The sequence below is a fragment of the Schistocerca cancellata genome, chromosome 7 (assembly GCF_023864275.1).
Source record: "Schistocerca cancellata isolate TAMUIC-IGC-003103 chromosome 7, iqSchCanc2.1, whole genome shotgun sequence".
In the NCBI taxonomy this organism is placed as follows: domain Eukaryota; kingdom Metazoa; phylum Arthropoda; class Insecta; order Orthoptera; family Acrididae; genus Schistocerca; species Schistocerca cancellata.
The window spans coordinates 438,423,910-438,443,287 of record NC_064632.1 but is presented as its reverse complement, the minus strand read 5'-3'; the positions used below and the strand labels follow the sequence as shown (position 1 = coordinate 438,443,287).

Below are 19,378 nucleotides of genomic sequence, written 5' to 3'. Positions count from 1 at the left end.
AACACTTCAATGTTGTGGTATTCATTGGCTGACACTTTTGAAATTAATTTAGGTAACTATATGTAGTGGCTGATTGCCAGACATGTGGGAAAATACTTTGTGGGTCACACCATCGAAATTTGTACATGACATGCTGATTCACCACAGATTTGCTGTAATAGTTGGTTTTTAGGTGACGGGCAGTGTCTTATTTCACAGGCTGATGTGCTTCAGTTAAGAATCTGATGAGGTGTCACCTGCAGTCTGTATTATGAGGGCTGCAGCTGGATAGCAAGGCCACTAGGAAAGTTACTTGAAACATAATGTTAAATGAACTTCCTGTAAAGGGGTAGCTTGCACACTTAATGATTAAAGAGACATCTTCCTTCACATGTTTATTTATGCTGCTGAAACAATTATGGCATCAGCTACAGCCATGAAGATGAATAGAGATAAATGTTGTGGGTCTGTGTGCAGACAGTATGTGATAGTGGCATACAGGCACCAGAAGCTTTGTAGGCGTTAGAGAAAAATAAATATTAGGTAATGCAAGCTAATGTTAGAGCGCTAGAGTGTATTTAAGCAGTAGTCTGAGTGAAACTATGTGAGTGAGAAAGATTTGGAACATGCAGCTATCTTGTGTAAAGTTGATGTAATGTTTCCAAATGTTGTGTGTGGCAGTAAGTGTGTGTTATGAAATGACATGATTGAGACAGTAGGAAGAGATGTTGTGACAGCTGAGTGTGATACTGAGGAAGAGAAGAGGCTTTTGCCTGTGCTAGGCTTAGTCTTAATCTTAGGCTTAGACTGGCTGTGATTTGTGTCAGGTTTGCCAATGAGCTGAAAGGGTGCTAGTGACATGTACTTGTGTCAGTGTAGTTGTGGTTTTGGTGTGCTTGCTGACTTGTTATTAGAGTGACGTTTTAGATGTGCATTGGTGATGTAAGGGATAGGTTTATCGCCAGTTTTATCATGTTGTGTTGTGAATGAAAGAGAGTGGAGGAGAACTGCGTAAATGGAGAGCATAGTTTGTGACAAGTGGGTGCAGATATGAAGCGAAACTTGTGTAGGTGGCTGAGGGTATTAGCAGCTGATGTGAGACATGAGAGAGTGAGATTGCGAAAAAAATGTGGAACACTTCAGGATTTTGCGTGTCATCCTTGCGCAGGGGCCATGCTAATCTTCTCTGTATCGTTCCAATTTTAGTATATGTACCGCCGAAGCGAGTACATTCGAGGAGCCCTCTGAAATTGTATATATAGTTATGGCGTCGCGTCAAACATCGTTCGGCTTGGACGTAGCTTTACGCAGCTCTGGCGAGGAACACAAGGCCTGCCGAGTGCTAATCTGTCAATTAATTACTGCGAGGTGTCGTTATTAGTAAGTGGCAGCTCTGTCAACTGTATTATTTGGCAGTTTTGGATGTAAAACTTAGATCGTAGAGTCGCTTGCTCTCGCAGCATCCACCCAGAGCAGCAGCAGCTTCACACAGCTGCCGCTAGGCGGCAGCAAGACGTGTTGGCACCTATTGACGCCATGTTCTTACATCCCGAATTTAGTGTCTTACAGGCATACCTATGAAACACACTTCTCTAATGTGTGGGATAAATGACTCTGATTGGAGCTGGTAGCAGGTCTTCAAGACTCTCAAAACAAGTGAATATTTTTGCGAAACTGTCTTCACTGCTAACACAAATTTCATTACTCTTGCAGTGGTACTTTCTTATGATACCAATCGATTTAATGACAGAGTCGCATATGTAAGGCAACTTTTAACTCACACATCAAGTACACCACAACAAGACACAGTCTGTGACCATGTAAATTATTGAGTAACTCCACAGACACCAAGCATGGTCCTATTCATCCAATGGCGCCAGAAGACAATTGTGACTGCAACAAGAGACACAGTAGCCTCACGAACCATTAAAAACAGCATTCATATTGCACACTTTGAAACACAGCAGTGTAGGTCATTACTAAGGCATGGATGGGTGAATGCGAGTTGTGTGAGGAATGATGGACATAGTTCCGTTTTCAGTACAATACCAGGTGATATATTTGTGTTGATCCAAGTTTACACAGGGCAGGTCTACTTGACAACAGTGAAACACTGTGATGGAGATGTGTGAATGAGCCTAAAATATTGACGGGACTTGTGGTAAGAGAAACCAGGTTAGCATTGTGTTAGTAGCTATAGTTATGTTCCTGGGAAATGTCAATCAGATGTAATCCAGTTTGGTGAATGTTGTTATTGCAGGAAGAATTGCTAGTGCAAAACAAAGAGTGATAGATTTAGTATCTGAAAGCAGTTAACAACTGAGTAGCTATTGGTGTCATGTGAGACAAACTGGTTTGTGATGTTGTTGTCTATTCCAAAATCTTGAAGCTTGCTAGTGTTTTGTGTCTAGACTGGCTCTGTATCTGCTTATGTGGTAGAGCTTCTGTGTATGTGACATAATGAATATTGCATGCAGAGATTGTCCAATCTTTCTCCTAGACACAGGATGAGAGGTGCATCAGCTCCAATTATGAACAGCATCGACTTGTATGACATTGATGGGATTCAAAGTGCTGTCACTGCAGGTGAACTGCTTTGTTTAAGATAGATAATTTCCTTGCTACAAAATAATGTAAACATCAATTTGTAAAAATTTGTATTAACTGTTTTGTTTAAGATAGATAATTTCCTTGCTACAAAATAATGTAGAAATCAATTTGTAAAAATTACTTGTAAATAGCTCTCTTGACCTATCCAATATCATATGTACAGCTGTACAATACTATGATTGCCTGGATCAATAAAATACAATACAATACAATACAACACCTCACCAGATTCTTAACTGAAGCATATCTGCCTGTGTAATGAGCCACTGCCCTTCACCTAAAAACCAACTATTACAGCAAATCTGTGGTGAAGCAGCATGTCATGTACAAATTTCACTGGTGTGACCCACAAAGTATTTTCCCACATGTCTGGCAATCAGCCACTACATATAGTTACCTAAATTAATTTCAAAGGTGTCAGTTAATGAATACCACAACACTGAAGTGTTTAGAAAGCAGACCAGTATGCTAATATTAACATACAGTGTTATATGTTAATATTAGCATACTGGTCTGCTTTCTAAACACTTCAATGTTGTGGTATTCATTGGCTGACACTTTTGAAATTAATTTAGGTAACTATATGTAGTGGCTGATTGCCAGACATGTGGGAAAATACTTTGTGGGTCACACCATCGAAATTTGTACATGACATGCTGATTCACCACAGATTTGCTGTAATAGTTGGTTTTTAGGTGACGGGCAGTGTCTTATTTCACAGGCAGATGTGCTTCAGTTAAGAATCTGATGAGGTGTCACCTGCAGTCTGTATTATGAGGGCTGCAGCTGGATAGCAAGGCCACTAGGAAAGTTACTTGAAACATAATGTTAAATGAACTTCCTGTAAAGGGGTAGCTTGCACACTTAATGATTAAAGAGACATCTTCCTTCACATGTTTATTTATGCTGCTGAAACAATTATGGCATCAGCTACAGCCATGAAGATGAATAGAGATAAATGTTGTGGGTCTGTGTGCAGACAGTATGTGATAGTGGCATACAGGCACCAGAAGCTTTGTAGGCGTTAGAGAAAAATAAATATTAGGTAATGCAAGCTAATGTTAGAGCGCTAGAGTGTATTTAAGCAGTAGTCTGAGTGAAACTATGTGAGTGAGAAAGATTTGGAACATGCAGCTATCTTGTGTAAAGTTGATGTAATGTTTCCAAATGTTGTGTGTGGCAGTAAGTGTGTGTTATGAAATGACATGATTGAGACAGTAGGAAGAGATGTTGTGACAGCTGAGTGTGATACTGAGGAAGAGAAGAGGCTTTTGCCTGTGCTAGGCTTAGTCTTAATCTTAGGCTTAGACTGGCTGTGATTTGTGTCAGGTTTGCCAATGAGCTGAAAGGGTGCTAGTGACATGTACTTGTGTCAGTGTAGTTGTGGTTTTGGTGTGCTTGCTGACTTGTTATTAGAGTGACGTTTTAGATGTGCATTGGTGATGTAAGGGATAGGTTTATCGCCAGTTTTATCATGTTGTGTTGTGAATGAAAGAGAGTGGAGGAGAACTGCGTAAATGGAGAGCATAGTTTGTGACAAGTGGGTGCAGATATGAAGCGAAACTTGTGTAGGTGGCTGAGGGTATTAGCAGCTGATGTGAGACATGAGAGAGTGAGATTGCGAAAAAAATGTGGAACACTTCAGGATTTTGCGTGTCATCCTTGCGCAGGGGCCATGCTAATCTTCTCTGTATCGTTCCAATTTTAGTATATGTACCGCCGAAGCGAGTACATTCGAGGAGCCCTCTGAAATTGTATATATAGTTATGGCGTCGCGTCAAACATCGTTCGGCTTGGACGTAGCTTTACGCAGCTCTGGCGAGGAACACAAGGCCTGCCGAGTGCTAATCTGTCAATTAATTACTGCGAGGTGTCGTTATTAGTAAGTGGCAGCTCTGTCAACTGTATTATTTGGCAGTTTTGGATGTAAAACTTAGATCGTAGAGTCGCTTGCTCTCGCAGCATCCACCCAGAGCAGCAGCAGCTTCACACAGCTGCCGCTAGGCGGCAGCAAGACGTGTTGGCACCTATTGACGCCATGTTCTTACATCCCGAATTTAGTGTCTTACAGGCATACCTATGAAACACACTTCTCTAATGTGTGGGATAAATGACTCTGGTTGGAGCTGGTAGCAGGTCTTCAAGACTCTCAAAACAAGTGAATATTTTTGCGAAACTGTCTTCACTGCTAACACAAATTTCATTACTCTTGCAGTGGTACTTTCTTATGATACCAATCGATTTAATGACAGAGTCGCATATGTAAGGCAACTTTTAACTCACACATCAAGTACACCACAAGAAGACACAGTCTGTGACCATGTAAATTATTGAGTAACTCCACAGACACCAAGCATGGTCCTATTCATCCAATGGCGCCAGATGACAATTGTGACTGCAAGAAGAGACACAGTAGCCTCACGAACCATTAAAAACAGCATTCATATTGCACACTTTGAAACACAGCAGTGTAGGTCATTACTAGGGCATGGATGGGTGAATGCGAGTTGTGTGAGGAATGATGGACATAGTTCCGTTTTCAGTACAATACCAGGTGATATATTTGTGTTGATCCAAGTTTACACAGGGCAGGTCTACTTGACAACAGTGAAACACTGTGATGGAGATGTGTGAATGAGCCTAAAATATTGAGGGGACTTGTGGTAGGAGAAACCAGGTTAGCATTGTGTTAGTAGCTATAGTTATGTTCCTGGGAAATGTCAATCAGATGTAATCCAGTTTGGTGAATGTTGTTATTGCAGGAAGAATTGCTAGTGCAAAACAAAGAGTGATAGATTTAGTATCTGAAAGCAGTTAACAACTGAGTAGCTATTGGTGTCATGTGAGACAAACTGGTTTGTGATGTTGTTGTCTATTCCAAAATCTTGAAGCTTGCTAGTGTTTTGTGTCTAGACTGGCTCTGTATCTGCTTATGTGGTAGAGCTTCTGTGTATGTGACATAATGAATATTGAATGCAGAGATTGTCCAATCTTTCTCCTAGACACAGGATGAGAGGTGCATCAGCTGCAATTATGAACAGCATCGACTTGTATGACATTGATGGGATTCAAAGTGCTGTCACTGCAGGTGACACCTCACCAGATTCTTAACTGAAGTATATCTGCCTGTGTAATGAGCCACTGCCCTTCACCTAAAAACCAACTATTACAGCAAATCTGTGGTGAAGCAGCATGTCATGTACAAATTTCACTGGTGTGACCTACAAAGTATTTTCCCACATGTCTGGCTATCAGCCACTACATATAGTTACCTAAATTAATTTCAAAGGTGTCAGTTAATGAATACCACAACACTGAAGTGTTTAGAAAGCAGACCAGTATGCTAATATTAACATACAGTGTTATATGTTAATATTAGCATACTGGTCTGCTTTCTAAACACTTCAATGTTGTGGTATTCATTGGCTGACACTTTTGAAATTAATTTAGGTAACTATATGTAGTGGCTGATTACCAGACATGTGGGAAAATACTTTGTGGGTCACACCATCGAAATTTGTACATGACATGCTGATTCACCACAGATTTGCTGTAATAGTTGGTTTTTAGGTAACGGGCAGTGTCTTATTTCACAGGCAGATGTGCTTCAGTTAAGAATCTGATGAGGTGTCACCTGCAGTCTGTATTATGAGGGCTGCAGCTGGATAGCAAGGCCACTAGGAAAGTTACTTGAAACATAATGTTAAATGAACTTCCTGTAAAGGGGTAGCTTGCACACTTAATGATTAAAGAGACATCTTCCTTCACATGTTTATTTATGCTGCTGAAACAATTATGGCATCAGCTACAGCCATGAAGATGAATAGAGATAAATGTTGTGGGTCTGTGTGCAGACAGTATGTGATAGTGGCATACAGGCACCAGAAGCTTTGTAGGCGTTAGAGAAAAATAAATATTAGGTAATGCAAGCTAATGTTAGAGCGCTAGAGTGTATTTAAGCAGTAGTCTGAGTGAAACTATGTGTGTGAGAAAGATTTGGAACATGCAGCTATCTTGTGTAAAGTTGATGTAAGGTTTCCAAATGTTGTGTGTGGCAGTAGGTGTGTGTTATGAAATGACATGATTGAGACAGTAGGAAGAGATGTTGTGACAGCTGAGTGTGATACTGAGGAAGAGAAGAGGCTTTTGCCTGTGCTAGGCTTAGTCTTAATCTTAGGCTTAGACTGGCTGTGATTTGTGTCAGGTTTGCCAATGAGCTGAAGGGGTGCTAGTGACATGTACTTGTGTCAGTGTAGTTGTGGTTTTGGTGTGCTTGCTGACTTGTTATTAGAGTGACGTTTTAGATGTGCATTGGTGATGTAAGGGATAGGTTTATCGCCAGTTTTATCATGTTCTGTTGTGAATGAAAGAGAGTGGAGGAGAACTGCGTAAATGGTGAGCATAGTTTGTGACAAGTGGGTGCAGATATGAAGCGAAACTTGTGTAGGTGGCTGAGGGTATTAGCAGCTGATGTGAGACATGAGAGAGTGAGATTGCGAAAAAAATGTGGAACGCTTCACGATTTTGCGTGTCATCCTTGCGCAGGGGCCATGCTAATCTTCTCTGTATCGTTCCAATTTTAGTATATGTACCGCCGAAGCGAGTACATTCGAGGAGCCCTCTGAAATTGTATATATAGTTATGGCGTCGCGTCAAACATGGTTCGGCTTGGACGTAGCTTTACGCAGCTCTGGCGAGGAACACAAGGCCTGCTGAGTGCTAATCTGTCAATTAATTACTGCGAGGTGTCGTTATTAGTAAGTGGCAGCTCTGTCAGCTGTATTATTTGGCAGTATTGGATGTAAAACTTAGATCGTAGAGTCGCTTGCTCTCGCAGCATCCACCCAGAGCAGCAGCAGCTTCACACAGCTGCCGCTAGGCGGCAGCAAGACGTGTTGGCACCTATTGACGCCATGTTCTTACATCCCGAATTTAGTGTCTTACAGGCATACCTATGAAACACACTTCTCTAATGTGTGGGATAAATGACTCTGATTGGAGCTGGTAGCAGGTCTTCAAGACTCTCAAAACAAGTGAATATTTTTGCGAAACTGTCTTCACTGCTAACACAAATTTCATTACTCTTGCAGTGGTACTTTCTTATGATACTAATCGATTTAAAGACAGAGTCGCATATGTAAGGCAACTTTTAACTCACACATCAAGTACACCACAAGAAGACACAGTCTGTGACCATGTAAATTATTGAGTAACTCCACAGACACCAAGCATGGTCCTATTCATCCAATGGCGCCAGAAGACAATTGTGACTGCAAGAAGAGACACAGTAGCCTCACGAACCATTAAAAACAGCATTCATATTGCACACTTTGAAACACAGCAGTGTAGGTCATTACTAGGGCATGGATGGGTGAATGCGAGTTGTGTGAGGAATGATGGACATAGTTCCGTTTTCAGTACAATACCAGGTGATATATTTGTGTTGATCCAAGTTTACACAGGGCAGGTCTACTTGACAACAGTGAAACACTGTGATGGAGATGTGTGAATGAGCCTAAAATATTGAGGGGACTTGTGGTAGGAGAAACCAGGTTAGCATTGTGTTAGTAGCTATAGTTATGTTCCTGGGAAATGTCAATCAGATGTAATCCAGTTTGGTGAATGTTGTTATTGCAGGAAGAATTGCTAGTGCAAAACAAAGAGTGATAGATTTAGTATCTGAAAGCAGTTAACAACTGAGTAGCTATTGGTGTCATGTGAGACAAACTGGTTTGTGATGTTGTTGTCTATTCCAAAATCTTGAAGCTTGCTAGTGTTTTGTGTCTAGACTGGCTCTGTATCTGCTTATGTGGTAGAGCTTCTGTGTATGTGACATAATGAATATTGAATGCAGAGATTGTCCAATCTTTCTCCTAGACACAGGATGAGAGGTGCATCAGCTGCAATTATGAACAGCATCGACTTGTATGACATTGATGGGATTCAAAGTGCTGTCACTGCAGGTGACACCTCACCAGATTCTTAACTGAAGTATATCTGCCTGTGTAATGAGCCACTGCCCTTCACCTAAAAACCAACTATTACAGCAAATCTGTGGTGAAGCAGCATGTCATGTACAAATTTCACTGGTGTGACCTACAAAGTATTTTCCCACATGTCTGGCTATCAGCCACTACATATAGTTACCTAAATTAATTTCAAAGGTGTCAGTTAATGAATACCACAACACTGAAGTGTTTAGAAAGCAGACCAGTATGCTAATATTAACATACAGTGTTATATGTTAATATTAGCATACTGGTCTGCTTTCTAAACACTTCAATGTTGTGGTATTCATTGGCTGACACTTTTGAAATTAATTTAGGTAACTATATGTAGTGGCTGATTACCAGACATGTGGGAAAATACTTTGTGGGTCACACCATCGAAATTTGTACATGACATGCTGATTCACCACAGATTTGCTGTAATAGTTGGTTTTTAGGTGACGGGCAGTGTCTTATTTCACAGGCAGATGTGCTTCAGTTAAGAATCTGATGAGGTGTCACCTGCAGTCTGTATTATGAGGGCTGCAGCTGGATAGCAAGGCCACTAGGAAAGTTACTTGAAACATAATGTTAAATGAACTTCCTGTAAAGGGGTAGCTTGCACACTTAATGATTAAAGAGACATCTTCCTTCACATGTTTATTTATGCTGCTGAAACAATTATGGCATCAGCTACAGCCATGAAGATGAATAGAGATAAATGTTGTGGGTCTGTGTGCAGACAGTATGTGATAGTGGCATACAGGCACCAGAAGCTTTGTAGGCGTTAGAGAAAAATAAATATTAGGTAATGCAAGCTAATGTTAGAGCGCTAGAGTGTATTTAAGCAGTAGTCTGAGTGAAACTATGTGTGTGAGAAAGATTTGGAACATGCAGCTATCTTGTGTAAAGTTGATGTAAGGTTTCCAAATGTTGTGTGTGGCAGTAGGTGTGTGTTATGAAATGACATGATTGAGACAGTAGGAAGAGATGTTGTGACAGCTGAGTGTGATACTGAGGAAGAGAATAGGCTTTTGCCTGTGCTAGGCTTAGTCTTAATCTTAGGCTTAGACTGGCTGTGATTTGTGTCAGGTTTGCCAATGAGCTGAAGGGGTGCTAGTGACATGTACTTGTGTCAGTGTAGTTGTGGTTTTGGTGTGCTTGCTGACTTGTTATTAGAGTGACGTTTTAGATGTGCATTGGTGATGTAAGGGATAGGTTTATCGCCAGTTTTATCATGTTCTGTTGTGAATGAAAGAGAGTGGAGGAGAACTGCGTAAATGGTGAGCATAGTTTGTGACAAGTGGGTGCAGATATGAAGCGAAACTTGTGTAGGTGGCTGAGGGTATTAGCAGCTGATGTGAGACATGAGAGAGTGAGATTGCGAAAAAAATGTGGAACGCTTCACGATTTTGCGTGTCATCCTTGCGCAGGGGCCATGCTAATCTTCTCTGTATCGTTCCAATTTTAGTATATGTACCGCCGAAGCGAGTACATTCGAGGAGCCCTCTGAAATTGTATATATAGTTATGGCGTCGCGTCAAACATGGTTCGGCTTGGACGTAGCTTTACGCAGCTCTGGCGAGGAACACAAGGCCTGCCGAGTGCTAATCTGTCAATTAATTACTGCGAGGTGTCGTTATTAGTAAGTGGCAGCTCTGTCAACTGTATTATTTGGCAGCTTTGGATGTAAAACTTAGATCGTAGAGTCGCTTGCTCTCGCAGCATCCACCCAGAGCAGCAGCAGCTTCACACAGCTGCCGCTAGGCGGCAGCAAGACGTGTTGGCACCTATTGACGCCATGTTCTTACATCCCGAATTTAGTGTCTTACAGGGATACCTATGAAGCACACTTCTCTAATGTGTGGGATAAATGACTCTGATTGGAACTGGTAGCAGGTCTTCAAGACTCTCAAAAAAAGTGAATAATTTTGCGAAACTGTCTTCACTGCTAACACAAATTTCATTACTCTTGCAGTGGTACTTTCTTATGATACTAATCGATTTAAAGACAGAGTCGCATATGTAAGGCAACTTTTAACTCACACATCAAGTACACCACAAGAAGACACAGTCTGTGACCATGTAAATTATTGAGTAACTCCACAGACACCAAGCATGGTCCTATTCATCCAATGGCGCCAGTAGACAATTGTGACTGCAACAAGAGACACAGTAGCCTCACGAACCATTAAAAACAGCATTCATATTGCACACTTTGAAACACAGCAGTGTAGGTCATTACTAGGGCATGGATGGGTGAATGCGAGTTGTGTGAGGAATGATGGACATAGTTCCGTTTTCAGTACAATACCAGGTGATATATTTGTGTTGATCCAAGTTTACACAGGGCAGGTCTACTTGACAACAGTGAAACACTGTGATGGAGATGTGTGAATGAGCCTAAAATATTGAGGGGACTTGTGGTAGGAGAAACCAGGTTAGCATTGTGTTAGTAGCTATAGTTATGTTCCTGGGAAATGTCAATCAGATGTAATCCAGTTTGGTGAATGTTGTTATTGCAGGAAGAATTGCTAGTGCAAAACAAAGAGTGATAGATTTAGTATCTGAAAGCAGTTAACAACTGAGTAGCTATTGGTGTCATGTGAGACAAACTGGTTTGTGATGTTGTTGTCTATTCCAAAATCTTGAAGCTTGCTAGTGTTTTGTGTCTAGACTGGCTCTGTATCTGCTTATGTGGTAGAGCTTCTGTGTATGTGACATAATGAATATTGCATGCAGAGATTGTCCAATCTTTCTCCTAGACACAGGATGAGAAGTGCATCAGCTGCAATTATGAACAGCATCGACTTGTATGACATTGATGGGATTCAAAGTGCTGTCACTGCAGGTGACACCTCACCAGATTCTTAACTGAAGTATATCTGCCTGTGTAATGAGCCACTGCCCTTCACCTAAAAACCAACTATTACAGCAAATCTGTGGTGAAGCAGCATGTCATGTACAAATTTCACTGGTGTGACCTACAAAGTATTTTCCCACATGTCTGGCAATCAGCCACTACATATAGTTACCTAAATTAAATTCAAACGTGTCAGTTAATGAATACCACAACACTGAAGTGTTTAGAAAGCAGACCAGTATGCTAATATTAACATACAGTGTTATATGTTAATATTAGCATACTGGTCTGCTTTCTAAACACTTCAATGTTGTGGTATTCATTGGCTGACACTTTTGAAATTAATTTAGGTAACTATATGTAGTGGCTGATTGCCAGACATGTGGGAAAATACTTTGTGGGTCACACCATCGAAATTTGTACATGACATGCTGATTCACCACAGATTTGCTGTAATAGTTGGTTTTTAGGTGACGGGCAGTGTCTTATTTCACAGGCAGATGTGCTTCAGTTAAGAATCTGATGAGGTGTCACCTGCAGTCTGTATTATGAGGGCTGCAGCTGGATAGCAAGGCCACTAGGAAAGTTACTTGAAACATAATGTTAAATGAACTTCCTGTAAAGGGGTAGCTTGCACACTTAATGATTAAAGAGACATCTTCCTTCACATGTTTATTTATGCTGCTGAAACAATTATGGCATCAGCTACAGCCATGAAGATGAATAGAGATAAATGTTGTGGGTCTGTGTGCTGACAGTATGTGATAGTGGCATACAGGCACCAGAAGCTTTGTAGGCGTTAGAGAAAAATAAATATTAGGTAATGCAAGCTAATGTTAGAGCGCTAGAGTGTATTTAAGCAGTAGTCTGAGTGAAACTATGTGAGTGAGAAAGATTTGGAACATGCAGCTATCTTGTGTAAAGTTGATGTAAGGTTTCCAAATGTTGTGTGTGGCAGTAGGTGTGTGTTATGAAATGACATGATTGAGACAGTAGGAAGAGATGTTGTGACAGCTGAGTGTGATACTGAGGAAGAGAAGAGGCTTTTGCCTGTGCTAGGCTTAGTCTTAATCTTAGGCTTAGACTGGCTGTGATTTGTGTCAGGTTTGCCAATGAGCTGAAGGGGTGCTAGTGACATGTACTTGTGTCAGTGTAGTTGTGGTTTTGGTGTGCTTGCTGACTTGTTATTAGAGTGACGTTTTAGATGTGCATTGGTGATGTAAGGGATAGGTTTATCGCCAGTTTTATCATGTTCTGTTGTGAATGAAAGAGAGTGGAGGAGAACTGCGTAAATGGAGAGCATAGTTTGTGACAAGTGGGTGCAGATATGAAGCGAAACTTGTGTAGGTGGCTGAGGGTATTAGCAGCTGATGTGAGACATGAGAGAGTGAGATTGCGAAAAAAATGTGGAACGCTTCACGTTTTTGCGTGTCATCCTTGCGCAGGGGCCATGCTAATCTTCTCTGTATCGTTCCAATTTTAGTATATGTACCGCCGAAGCGAGTACATTCGAGGAGTCCTCTGAAATTGTATATATAGTTATGGCGTGGCGTCAAACATGGTTCGGCTTGGACGTAGCTTTACGCAGCTCTGGCGAGGAACACAAGGCCTGCCGAGTGCTAATCTGTCAATTAATTACTGCGAGGTGTCGTTATTAGTAAGTGGCAGCTCTGTCAACTGTATTATTTGGCAGTTTTGGATGTAAAACTTAGATCGTAGAGTCGCTTGCTCTCGCAGCATCCACCCAGAGCAGCAGCAGCTTCACACAGCTGCCGCTAGGCGGCAGCAAGACGTGTTGGCACCTATTGACGCCATGTTCTTACATCCCGAATTTAGTGTCTTACAGGGATACCTATGAAGCACACTTCTCTAATGTGTGGGATAAATGACTCTGATTGGAGCTGGTAGCAGGTCTTCAAGACTCTCAAAACAAGTGAATATTTTTGCGAAACTGTCTTCACTGCTAACACAAATTTCATTACTCTTGCAGTGGTACTTTCTTATGATACCAATCGATTTAATGACAGAGTCGCATATGTAAGGCAACTTTTAACTCACACATCAAGTACACCACAAGAAGACACAGTCTGTGACCATGTAAATTATTGAGTAACTCCACAGACACCAAGCATGGTCCTATTCATCCAATGGCGCCAGAAGACAATTGTGACTGCAAGAAGAGACACAGTAGCCTCACGAACCATTAAAAACAGCATTCATATTGCACACTTTGAAACACAGCAGTGTAGGTCATTACTAAGGCATGGATGGGTGAATGCGAGTTGTGTGAGGAATGATGGACATAGTTCCGTTTTCAGTACAATACCAGGTGATATATTTGTGTTGATCCAAGTTTACACAGGGCAGGTCTACTTGACAACAGTGAAACACTGTGATGGAGATGTGTGAATGAGCCTAAAATATTGACGGGACTTGTGGTAAGAGAAACCAGGTTAGCATTGTGTTAGTAGCTATAGTTATGTTCCTGGGAAATGTCAATCAGATGTAATCCAGTTTGGTGAATGTTGTTATTGCAGGAAGAATTGCTAGTGCAAAACAAAGAGTGATAGATTTAGTATCTGAAAGCAGTTAACAACTGAGTAGCTATTGGTGTCATGTGAGACAAACTGGTTTGTGATGTTGTTGTCTATTCCAAAATCTTGAAGCTTGCTAGTGTTTTGTGTCTAGACTGGCTCTGTATCTGCTTATGTGGTAGAGCTTCTGTGTATGTGACATAATGAATATTGCATGCAGAGATTGTCCAATCTTTCTCCTAGACACAGGATGAGAGGTGCATCAGCTCCAATTATGAACAGCATCGACTTGTATGACATTGATGGGATTCAAAGTGCTGTCACTGCAGGTGAACTGCTTTGTTTAAGATAGATAATTTCCTTGCTACAAAATAATGTAAACATCAATTTGTAAAAATTTGTATTAACTGTTTTGTTTAAGATAGATAATTTCCTTGCTACAAAATAATGTAGAAATCAATTTGTAAAAATTACTTGTAAATAGCTCTCTTGACCTATCCAATATCATATGTACAGCTGTACAATACTATGATTGCCTGGATCAATAAAATACAATACAATACAATACAACACCTCACCAGATTCTTAACTGAAGCATATCTGCCTGTGTAATGAGCCACTGCCCTTCACCTAAAAACCAACTATTACAGCAAATCTGTGGTGAAGCAGCATGTCATGTACAAATTTCACTGGTGTGACCCACAAAGTATTTTCCCACATGTCTGGCAATCAGCCACTACATATAGTTACCTAAATTAATTTCAAAGGTGTCAGTTAATGAATACCACAACACTGAAGTGTTTAGAAAGCAGACCAGTATGCTAATATTAACATACAGTGTTATATGTTAATATTAGCATACTGGTCTGCTTTCTAAACACTTCAATGTTGTGGTATTCATTGGCTGACACTTTTGAAATTAATTTAGGTAACTATATGTAGTGGCTGATTGCCAGACATGTGGGAAAATACTTTGTGGGTCACACCATCGAAATTTGTACATGACATGCTGATTCACCACAGATTTGCTGTAATAGTTGGTTTTTAGGTGACGGGCAGTGTCTTATTTCACAGGCTGATGTGCTTCAGTTAAGAATCTGATGAGGTGTCACCTGCAGTCTGTATTATGAGGGCTGCAGCTGGATAGCAAGGCCACTAGGAAAGTTACTTGAAACATAATGTTAAATGAACTTCCTGTAAAGGGGTAGCTTGCACACTTAATGATTAAAGAGACATCTTCCTTCACATGTTTATTTATGCTGCTGAAACAATTATGGCATCAGCTACAGCCATGAAGATGAATAGAGATAAATGTTGTGGGTCTGTGTGCAGACAGTATGTGATAGTGGCATACAGGCACCAGAAGCTTTGTAGGCGTTAGAGAAAAATAAATATTAGGTAATGCAAGCTAATGTTAGAGCGCTAGAGTGTATTTAAGCAGTAGTCTGAGTGAAACTATGTGAGTGAGAAAGATTTGGAACATGCAGCTATCTTGTGTAAAGTTGATGTAAGGTTTCCAAATGTTGTGTGTGGCAGTAGGTGTGTGTTATGAAATGACGTGATTGAGACAGTAGGAAGAGATGTTGTGACAGCTGAGTGTGATACTGAGGAAGAGAAGAGGCTTTTGCCTGTGCTAGGCTTAGTCTTAATCTTAGGCTTAGACTGGCTGTGATTTGTGTCAGGTTTGCCAATGAGCTGAAGGGGTGCTAGTGACATGTACTTGTGTCAGTGTAGTTGTGGTTTTGGTGTGCTTGCTGACTTGTTATTAGAGTGACGTTTTAGATGTGCATTGGTGATGTAAGGGATAGGTTTATCGCCAGTTTTATCATGTTCTGTTGTGAATGAAAGAGAGTGGAGGAGAACTGCGTAAATGGTGAGCATAGTTTGTGACAAGTGGGTGCAGATATGAAGCGAAACTTGTGTAGGTGGCTGAGGGTATTAGCAGCTGATGTGAGACATGAGAGAGTGAGATTGCGAAAAAAATGTGGAACGCTTCACGATTTTGCGTGTCATCCTTGCGCAGGGGCCATGCTAATCTTCTCTGTATCGTTCCAATTTTAGTATATGTACCGCCGAAGCGAGTACATTCGAGGAGCCCTCTGAAATTGTATATATAGTTATGGCGTCGCGTCAAACATGGTTCGGCTTGGACGTAGCTTTACGCAGCTCTGGCGAGGAACACAAGGCCTGCCGAGTGCTAATCTGTCAATTAATTACTGCGAGGTGTCGTTATTAGTAAGTGGCAGCTCTGTCAACTGTATTATTTGGCAGTTTTGGATGTAAAACTTAGATCGTAGAGTCGCTTGCTCTCGCAGCATCCACCCAGAGCAGCAGCAGCTTCACACAGCTGCCGCTAGGCGGCAGCAAGACGTGTTGGCACCTATTGACGCCATGTTCTTACATCCCGAATTTAGTGTCTTACAGGGATACCTATGAAGCACACTTCTCTAATGTGTGGGATAAATGACTCTGATTGGAACTGGTAGCAGGTCTTCAAGACTCTCAAAAAAAGTGAATAATTTTGCGAAACTGTCTTCACTGCTAACACAAATTTCATTACTCTTGCAGTGGTACTTTCTTATGATACTAATCTATTTAAAGACAGAGTCGCATATGTAAGGCAACTTTTAACTCACACATCAAGTACACCACAAGAAGACACAGTCTGTGACCATGTAAATTATTGAGTAACTCCACAGACACCAAGCATGGTCCTATTCATCCAATGGCGCCAGAAGACAATTGTGACTGCAACAAGAGACACAGTAGCCTCACGAACCATTAAAAACAGCATTCATATTGCACACTTTGAAACACAGCAGTGTAGGTCATTACTAGGGCATGGATGGGTGAATGCGAGTTGTGTGAGGAATGATGGACATAGTTCCGTTTTCAGTACAATACCAGGTGATATATTTGTGTTGATCCAAGTTTACACAGGGCAGGTCTACTTGACAACAGTGAAACACTGTGATGGAGATGTGTGAATGAGCCTAAAATATTGAGGGGACTTGTGGTAGGAGAAACCAGGTTAGCATTGTGTTAGTAGCTATAGTTATGTTCCTGGGAAATGTCAATCAGATGTAATCCAGTTTGGTGAATGTTGTTATTGCAGGAAGAATTGCTAGTGCAAAACAAAGAGTGATAGATTTAGTATCTGAAAGCAGTTAACAACTGAGTAGCTATTGGTGTCATGTGAGACAAACTGGTTTGTGATGTTGTTGTCTATTCCAAAATCTTGAAGCTTGCTAGTGTTTTGTGTCTAGACTGGCTCTGTATCTGCTTATGTGGTAGAGCTTCTGTGTATGTGACATAATGAATATTGCATGCAGAGATTGTCCAATCTTTCTCCTAGACACAGGATGAGAAGTGCATCAGCTGCAATTATGAACAGCATCGACTTGTATGACATTGATGGGATTCAAAGTGCTGTCACTGCAGGTGACACCTCACCAGATTCTTAACTGAAGTATATCTGCCTGTGTAATGAGCCACTGCCCTTCACCTAAAAACCAACTATTACAGCAAATCTGTGGTGAAGCAGCATGTCATGTACAAATTTCACTGGTGTGACCTACAAAGTATTTTCCCACATGTCTGGCAATCAGCCACTACATATAGTTACCTAAATTAAATTCAAACGTGTCAGTTAATGAATACCACAACACTGAAGTGTTTAGAAAGCAGACCAGTATGCTAATATTAACATACAGTGTTATATGTTAATATTAGCATACTGGTCTGCTTTCTAAACACTTCAATGTTGTGGTATTCATTGGCTGACACTTTTGAAATTAATTTAGGTAACTATATGTAGTGGCTGATTGCCAGACATGTGGGAAAATACTTTGTGGGTCACACCATCGAAATTTGTACATGACATGCTGATTCACCACAGATTTGCTGTAATAGTTGGTTTTTAGGTGACGGGCAGTGTCTTATTTCACAGGCAGATGTGCTTCAGTTAAGAATCTGATGAGGTGTCACCTGCAGTCTGTATTATGAGGGCTGCAGCTGGATAGCAAGGCCACTAGGAAAGTTACTTGAAACATAATGTTAAATGAACTTCCTGTAAAGGGGTAGCTTGCACACTTAATGATTAAAGAGACATCTTCCTTCACATGTTTATTTATGCTGCTGAAACAATTATGGCATCAGCTACAGCCATGAAGATGAATAGAGATAAATGTTGTGGGTCTGTGTGCTGACAGTATGTGATAGTGGCATACAGGCACCAGAAGCTTTGTAGGCGTTAGAGAAAAATAAATATTAGGTAATGCAAGCTAATGTTAGAGCGCTAGAGTGTATTTAAGCAGTAGTCTGAGTGAAACTATGTGAGTGAGAAAGATTTGGAACATGCAGCTATCTTGTGTAAAGTTGATGTAAGGTTTCCAAATGTTGTGTGTGGCAGTAGGTGTGTGTTATGAAATGACATGATTGAGACAGTAGGAAGAGATGTTGTGACAGCTGAGTGTGATACTGAGGAAGAGAAGAGGCTTTTGCCTGTGCTAGGCTTAGTCTTAATCTTAGGCTTAGACTGGCTGTGATTTGTGTCAGGTTTGCCAATGAGCTGAAGGGGTGCTAGTGACATGTACTTGTGTCAGTGTAGTTGTGGTTTTGGTGTGCTTGCTGACTTGTTATTAGAGTGACGTTTTAGATGTGCATTGGTGATGTAAGGGATAGGTTTATCGCCAGTTTTATCATGTTGTGTTGTGAATGAAAGAGAGTGGAGGAGAACTGCGTAAATGGAGAGCATAGTTTGTGACAAGTGGGTGCAGATATGAAGCGAAACTTGTGTAGGTGGCTGAGGGTATTAGCAGCTGATGTGAGACATGAGAGAGTGAGATTGCGAAAAAAATGTGGAACGCTTCACGATTTTGCGTGTCATCCTTGCGCAGGGGCCATGCTAATCTTCTCTGTATCGTTCCAATTTTAGTATATGTACCGCCGAAGCGAGTACATTCGAGGAGCCCTCTGAAATTGTATATATAGTTATGGCGTGGCGTCAAACATGGTTCGGCTTGGACGTAGCTTTACGCAGCTCTGGCGAGGAACACAAGGCCTGCCGAGTGCTAATCTGTCAATTAATTACTGCGAGGTGTCGTTATTAGTAAGTGGCAGCTCTGTCAACTGTATTATTTGGCAGTTTTGGATGTAAAACTTAGATCGTAGAGTCGCTTGCTCTCGCAGCATCCACCCAGAGCAGCAGCAGCTTCACACAGCTGCCGCTAGGCGGCAGCAAGACGTGTTGGCACCTATTGACGCCATGTTCTTACATCCCGAATTTAGTGTCTTACAGGGATACCTATGAAGCACTCTTCTCTAATGTGTGGGATAAATGACTCTGATTGGAGCTGGTAGCAGGTCTTCAAGACTCTCAAAACAAGTGAATATTTTTGCGAAAC

At 41.1% G+C, this 19,378-nt stretch overlaps 7 non-coding genes across 7 annotated transcripts; all 7 read right to left on the bottom strand.

Annotated features, from left to right (window-relative positions):
* Positions 1-1,102: 1,102 nt before the first annotated feature.
* On the bottom strand, positions 1,103-1,209 carry LOC126093468 (U6 spliceosomal RNA). Its single transcript, XR_007521621.1, has one exon. It is a non-coding gene; the product is annotated as a U6 spliceosomal RNA (small nuclear RNA).
* Positions 1,210-4,214: 3,005 nt separating this feature from the next.
* LOC126093467 (U6 spliceosomal RNA) lies at positions 4,215-4,321 on the bottom strand. Its single transcript, XR_007521620.1, has one exon. It is a non-coding gene; the product is annotated as a U6 spliceosomal RNA (small nuclear RNA).
* Positions 4,322-7,089: 2,768 nt separating this feature from the next.
* On the bottom strand, positions 7,090-7,196 carry LOC126093350 (U6 spliceosomal RNA). The gene has a single exon (XR_007521519.1). It is a non-coding gene; the product is annotated as a U6 spliceosomal RNA (small nuclear RNA).
* Positions 7,197-9,964: 2,768 nt separating this feature from the next.
* LOC126093349 (U6 spliceosomal RNA) lies at positions 9,965-10,071 on the bottom strand. Its single transcript, XR_007521518.1, has one exon. It is a non-coding gene; the product is annotated as a U6 spliceosomal RNA (small nuclear RNA).
* Positions 10,072-12,839: 2,768 nt separating this feature from the next.
* Positions 12,840-12,946, bottom strand: LOC126093464 (U6 spliceosomal RNA). Its single transcript, XR_007521618.1, has one exon. It is a non-coding gene; the product is annotated as a U6 spliceosomal RNA (small nuclear RNA).
* Positions 12,947-15,951: 3,005 nt separating this feature from the next.
* On the bottom strand, positions 15,952-16,058 carry LOC126093348 (U6 spliceosomal RNA). The gene has a single exon (XR_007521517.1). It is a non-coding gene; the product is annotated as a U6 spliceosomal RNA (small nuclear RNA).
* Positions 16,059-18,826: 2,768 nt separating this feature from the next.
* Positions 18,827-18,933, bottom strand: LOC126093345 (U6 spliceosomal RNA). Its single transcript, XR_007521516.1, has one exon. It is a non-coding gene; the product is annotated as a U6 spliceosomal RNA (small nuclear RNA).
* Between the last annotated feature and the right edge of the window lie 445 nt (positions 18,934-19,378).